Source organism: Anthonomus grandis, chromosome 5, assembly GCF_022605725.1.
Source record: "Anthonomus grandis grandis chromosome 5, icAntGran1.3, whole genome shotgun sequence".
Classification (NCBI taxonomy): Eukaryota; Metazoa; Arthropoda; class Insecta; order Coleoptera; family Curculionidae; genus Anthonomus; species Anthonomus grandis.
In genome coordinates, this window is record NC_065550.1 from 14,288,177 (window position 1) to 14,295,012 (window position 6,836).

Sequence of the window (6,836 nt, forward strand, 5' to 3'; positions counted from 1 at the left end):
GTTTATCCGATTACCCGGCAATGGCGCAAAACATTCAGATCCAGCTTTGCCCTTTAAGCGGCGGCACTTAAAACACTGGCCCAGTATTGTCTTGATTCGTTGACGACTTTGTACTATCCAATACTTTCTCCTCGTCTGCGCCAATGTAGCATTAACTCCACTATGGAGGACCTCTTCATGAGCCTGCCAAATTATCTTCTCCGTAAGAAGAGACTTCTTTGGTATAATTATTGGATACTTGGTTTCGTAGGGAAGCGAGGCTTCTTCTAGCCTACTTCCAAGCCTTAAAAATCCATTTTTATCTAAAAATGGACGTAATGAAAAAATTGGAGACTTGCAGCTTACAGGAACGTTATTGTGAAGACACTTTATTTCTTCTTTAAATTCTTCAGTTTGAACACTTTTGATCCAATGACCTTCAGCTGCTTTAAGTTCATCCACCGACAAGTGTCCCTTTTGATTTCCATTACCTTTTAAATTATTTACAAATCTATAAACATAGGCGGTAATCCTAATCACCTTTTCCAATTTGCTGTACCTGTCCAATGCAAATATTGGCCTAACCTCTAGAATATTGTTCTCAGTGTTAACTAACAAATTCTGCACCTCTGACACATCATCAGCTTTATCTTGGTACTCATCAGGGGGCCAATTCTTGGATTCTTGTTTCAGCCATTCTGGTCCTTCTTTCCAAAAAGTTGACTCTAAGAGAAATTTCGCTGAAACACCTCTAGTAAGTAAGTCTGCCGGATTTTCTTTACCAGGGCAGTATCTCCATTGTCCTTTGCTATTACGTTGAATTTCATTTACTCTATTTTGAACATAAGGCTTCCATTTTGAAACTTTATCACGAATCCAGTACAGTGCTATTTTTGAATCCGACCACAACGTTACGGAAACTATATTTAGGTCACAATTATCCAAAATATAACACTGAAGTCTAGTGGCACACAAGGCAGCGGTCAATTCCAGTCGTGGCAAAGTAAGCTCCTTGTTTCCCTTTTCGTTCATAGGAGCTACTCGATTTTTCGACATTAAGTATTTCACTTGTCCTGAATTCGCAGATTTAACGTACACCACCGTACCATATGCCTGAGAACTAGCATCTGCAAATAGATGAAGCTCGACGCCGTTAATTTTATCCCCTAAGACACACCTATCTATCTCGAAATTAGTTAGCATCGGAACTTCTGTATACCACTTAAGCCATGATTGCTTTAACTCTAAAGATAACTCTACGTCCCATTCTAAATTCGCCTTCCAAATACGCTGCAGTAGGATCTTGCCTCGTATTGTGAACGGTCCTAAAATACCTAATGGATCAAAAACTCTCGCAGTCGTTTGCAAAACAGTTCGTTTTGTTGGCACAGTGGTCGATAAGTTAGTTAGTGATGATAAATCTATAGTTAATTGATCAGAATATGAATGCCATAGAACACCTAGTACCTTTCTTGTCTGACCCACATCTGATACTTTATCTTCTTTCCTAAAACATTCGTTTATTTCACTATAATTGGATAGCCACTTCCTTAAATTCATACCCGCGGCTGACATAATTTCCTTTAACTACTCGTAAACTTTAACAGCCTTGTCAAAGGAATCCACAGACATAACAGCATCATCAACGTAAAAGGAACGAGCCAACAACACAGCTGTGTCCTTAAGTTCATCTGATTGACTGTCTAAATGCTTCTTTAGTGTAGCAGCCAACATAAAGGGACTCGACGAAACTCCAAAAGTGACTCGTTTCATACGGTAAGTAACGAGGTCTGGCAATTTGGACATATCGGTAAGATAAGGCTCGATTTTGTCTCTAAACCATAAAAACAAATGAGAGTCTCGGTCTCTAGCTGACAAGGAAATCTGAAGAAATGCCTTTTCGATATCGGCTACAAGGCCTACATTACCAATCCTAAAATTCAAAAGAATTTTGAGCACGTCGGGCAATAAATTATCGCCTATAAATAAGTGGTCGTTTAACGACAAACACCCTGGCGCATGCGCAGACGCGTCGAACACCACGCGCACCTTGGTCGTGTCCTTATCGTCTCGATAAACAGCCCGATGAGGCATAAAATACGATCGTAACTCGTCAGTCTTAGAAGACACTAATTCGGCACAGTCATTATTTATATACTCGCGCACTGCCTTATCGTACTCGTTAATTTTTCCCTGTCTGTAAAGACGCGATATCAAGTTCTTTACACGCGCTAAAGCCCCGTTGTAGTTATTGTCCAATTTTTCTTTCGATTTCCACGGCAATGAAATCTCGTAGCGACCGTTTTTAAAGTCAATATTCTCGTTAATAAAGTTGCTTGTAAAATTGTTCAAAGTTGTTTCGTTGGCCTTGATACCTAAACTTTCCAAGTTCCAAAATCTTTTTAAATTTAAATTTTCATTTTCGTTCAAGTCCGTTGCACAATCGCTTTCGACGATTTGCGAATGCAAGATGGTCGCCACGTTAAAATTTACAGAAAAATCTGGAACCGCCTCGTTAGATTCCCGAGCTCCGTGAATTGTCCAACCTACTTCTGTATCAATAGCCCTCAATTTATCCGTCAGATGGCGTGTTTCGCCCGTAACCAACAACCAATAATTTTCGCTACCAATAAGCAAAGATATTCCGGTAGAATTCAATGGCTTTGTTTGAATATCTGCTAATCGATTTTGCCTTGCGAATTTTTCGATAACTGGGTCGGTAAGGCAAGGGGGTTTTATCGAGTCAAAACATATTTCAGGAGCTTCAATTGCATGTATCGTAATTAACTTATCTGAGTACTGACTCTTTAAAACCACTTCGACTTTATTGCACAATTTTGCAACACCGCGTTGGGAATTACCAAAAAACACAAATCGATATTTTGTGCTTTCCAATAATTGGTAAATTAAGCTCACGCGATACATCTTGCTTAATATAAGTTAATTGGCTCCCTGCATCAAAAACTGCTCGTAAAAATATCTCGTTATTATTTTCTTTTGATCTCACAAAAACGCATGCAGTTTGCAAATACACATTTTCGAGACGCCCTGTAGAAAACGCGGTCACAGTCAATTGTTCGTTAGAAGTGTCATTTCGTTCGTTCTCATTCCGATTTTTCGGTTTGAATGATGGATCGCACAAGGCAGTCACATGTCTACCCTTACACTTTTTACAAGCAATGTCTTTCGCTTTACAAAATTTAGACTTATGATTTTGTCCGGTACACCGAAAACATCTGTAACTGTCTTGCAAAATTTTCTTCTTATCGTTCAAACTAATACAAGCACTCAAACAGTCTCTAGTCAGATGATTTTTATTTTTACAAAATAGACACTGATCATTAGCTACATTCAATAAACCCTGAGCAGTAAACAATTCGTTATTAGACGATTTAGAACTGTTCCGAAATTCGTTACGAGTCGAATGTCCAAAATCTCGCGCACGCGTAGGATATTTACTGTCCTTATTGTCGTTATTCTGAGCTTGCTCAAGCGCGTCCACTTCAATCTTTATAAAGTTCAATAAATCGGCAATCTGTTTTTTATAATTCACTCCCGATGAATCTCGACCCGAGATTGTCTCCGCGATAACTGAATTTGTGTCCGATTCGTTAAAGATTCAGTTTCATTTACTTTCTCGTTCGTGACATTCTGTATTTTAAATTTATTAAATTGAACTCGTAAACTATAGGGTAAAACTTTAAAAATCATAGATTTAACCATTAAGCCATACTGATCAGCTGATATGCCTAACGATTCCAACGAGCACGTTATCGATGAAGCCGTGTTAAAAAGTCGTCGCAGACCACTGGTGTCTTTATCATATTTTACCGATGGAATACTACAAAGTTTTTGCACGTAACAGTCAATAATTCTTTCCGATTGTCCATATTCCGATTTTATTAAATTAATCGCGTCATTATACGAATTTTGGCTAGACGTTAAGCCTGAAATCGTTAGAGCCGCTTTACCCGTTAAAAGCGACTTTAAATATGTAAATTTACAGTTCATAGTTAGCTCAGGATTATTATGTATGGCTTGACTATATTGTTCCCAAAAAGCTGGCCATGCTTCTAGGTCGCCGTTAAATTTTAATAAATCAAGTTTAGGTAGTCTTACCGATTTTTGGTTTATTTGGGTTTGTACGTTACCAACACCAGCGTCAACATACGGCTCTGCACCACCCTGTATATTCTGGAGCTCTCCCAAATTCCCAACTTCCACGTTCTGCAGTTGATCACCATTAATTTTCCGTTTTTTGGCCACTTCTAAACTTGCTAAAGCATCCATCGCTTTAATGTCATATTCCGCCACCTTATCACACTCCGTTTCAAGTAAATCCTCCGATACGCTAGGGAGAATTTTCTCGTTTAATTCGTTCAACTTTACCCTTATAAGCTTAATTTTTTCACACAAAACTGAGAGTTCGTCCGGTACACGTTCCGTTAATTTTACCGCGTCGTCAACAGTCTTGCATAATTTCGTTAATTGTCCACGATAATTTGTACGCAAAAACACATCTGCCTTTGAGTCCGCCATTATTTTTTTTTAAATGTTAATTCGTTCCACGTTCCACGATAATTTTATTTTCAACCAAGCACTTCCCGGGTTTCGGCACCAAAATGTAATGATCCGGGATAAATAAAAACACCCAAGTTCGTAAACAAGTGCTCTATATATTGGTTGATAAATAAAAGGTTACAAAAAATAACTAGCTCAAATAACAGATGAACGTACTACTTCATTATACTCGAGTTACACGTTACTAATTCTCTTTCATAACTAAAGACCGAAGCAAAAACCAATACCTAATAAAAATTATATTTTTCCTCCGTTTCGGCGAAGTCTATATTTAGAATTTGATTGGTATTTTTTCGCGATGCTTATATATTATGTTTTGGATTTAAGTTGGCTTCTTCATTATTTCATTCTATATAGGCCGTTCACCACCTGTCCGCGCACTATTTTCTACAGATTCTTCGCTTAAAAGTGAATATACAATTAAAACGCAAATAGAAGATATCGGTTTTAAAGATCCAAGAAAATTTCAACCTCTAGACAATATCTAGGTACTTTGGACCCGTAGTGACAGCAACTATATTAAATTCTAATTAATTTAACACCCATTCAAACTAAAAATTTTAGACTAGGTTGCTTGGATTTTTTTGTAGAAGCGTGAGAAATTTAAGAAACAACATTTTTAAACCACTTTAAATTCTTGACCCTGAAAAAGTAAAGCAAGATACCACACCATGAATTGGAGTATAAGTAGTAGTACCATGTATCGAAGTATAACGCACCTTTTAAAGCAACTATAAATCTGAAATAAGACCAATTGGAACTGCGGAGAGTGACCTGCTTAACAAGCTTGCATAGTTTTTGGGTAAATCTAGTAGTTAAATCTAGAAGATTGCCCAAGTCAATGCCCCAAGCCTTGAGCAAATCCGAGGAACCTGGAAAATTTCTACTTTATGTGACGCAGGCTGGCCGCTATTTTCAAACCCAACGTATAAGATTCAACCAACTGCGATAACTACGCCCTGGACAGAGCCTAATAGAATCGAGAATAGTTCGGATTTATAGGTTCTAGAATAGGATATGTTACAATAACAATCAAGCTGCACATAATTCAAAGATGGTGGTTAATCCTACTACTGGAAGAAAAGATGGAGAAACTGTTTTGGTAACTATATATTGTCAACAAATCGTTCCAGGAAAGACGCTAACTCTCCAGAAAGAATCTATTGCTCTGGTTCGAATTGTAAACTTGAAAGGGTAGAGTCAAGATCTGAATCAAGAAGAGAATGTGGGCTTTGCTTTGAAATAATCGCAGTCATGAAGGATGCAGATAGAATTTAGCATTTAAATAGAAACGTTCCTTTACCTGTATATTTCTAAAAACTTTTTGAAAAATCTTCTGAAGTATTTTTCTTAGACGATGGCCTGGGAACTATTTATTTAATGCGTAATGAACACTGAAGATAATGTTCTAATAAAATAGGTTCCTCAAAGAATTTCAATAGCTTAAGAAGGTGAGGTTTCTCTTATGCTCCAAGAAACGAATGCATACGGAGTTATAAAACTCTCCCAGAGACCTTGGACATTTCCAGTTTTATTCCAAAGAAAGAATCTATATTACAAAGAAAGGCAGCTATCCACTACTAAGAATTGACGACACTCACCTTCCTAATAAACGTTCCTTTACCTGTATATTTCTAAAAACTTTTTGAAAAATCTTCTGAAGTATTTTTCTTAGACGATGGCCTGGGAACTATTTATTTAATGCGTAATGAACACTGAAGATAATGTTCTAATAAAATAGGTTCCTCAAAGAATTTCAATAGCTTAAGAAGGTGAAGTTTCTCTTAGGCTCCAAGAAACGAATGCATACGGAGTTATAAAACTCTCCCAGAGACCTTGGACATTTCCAGTTTTATTCCAAAGAAAGAATCTATATTACAAAGAAAGGCAGCTATCCACTACTAAGAATTGACGACACTCTGGATAGCACGCTGGAATCCGGTACACGGTCGTTTTTAATCCTAAATCTGAAAAGTAAAAGTAGATAATACAATGATTATAACTTTTCTGAATTAAAAATAATTTATACATTAAAATATAGAGCAAATAATTTTTTATGTGATATACTGCGATCCAAATTCATGGAGAAATAAATTTCCTACTATAAAATTATACGTTCTCTGTTACATTTATAAAATCTAGGGAGTTTTTACAAAGCCTTATACCGAATTAATTAGGGCCGAGGGTCGCAACTCCCAACACTGAATTCTTTCAAGCATCCTGCATTTGACGCGCGTACTTTATCAACACGAGACTCTAGGCACTCCCGATATTTA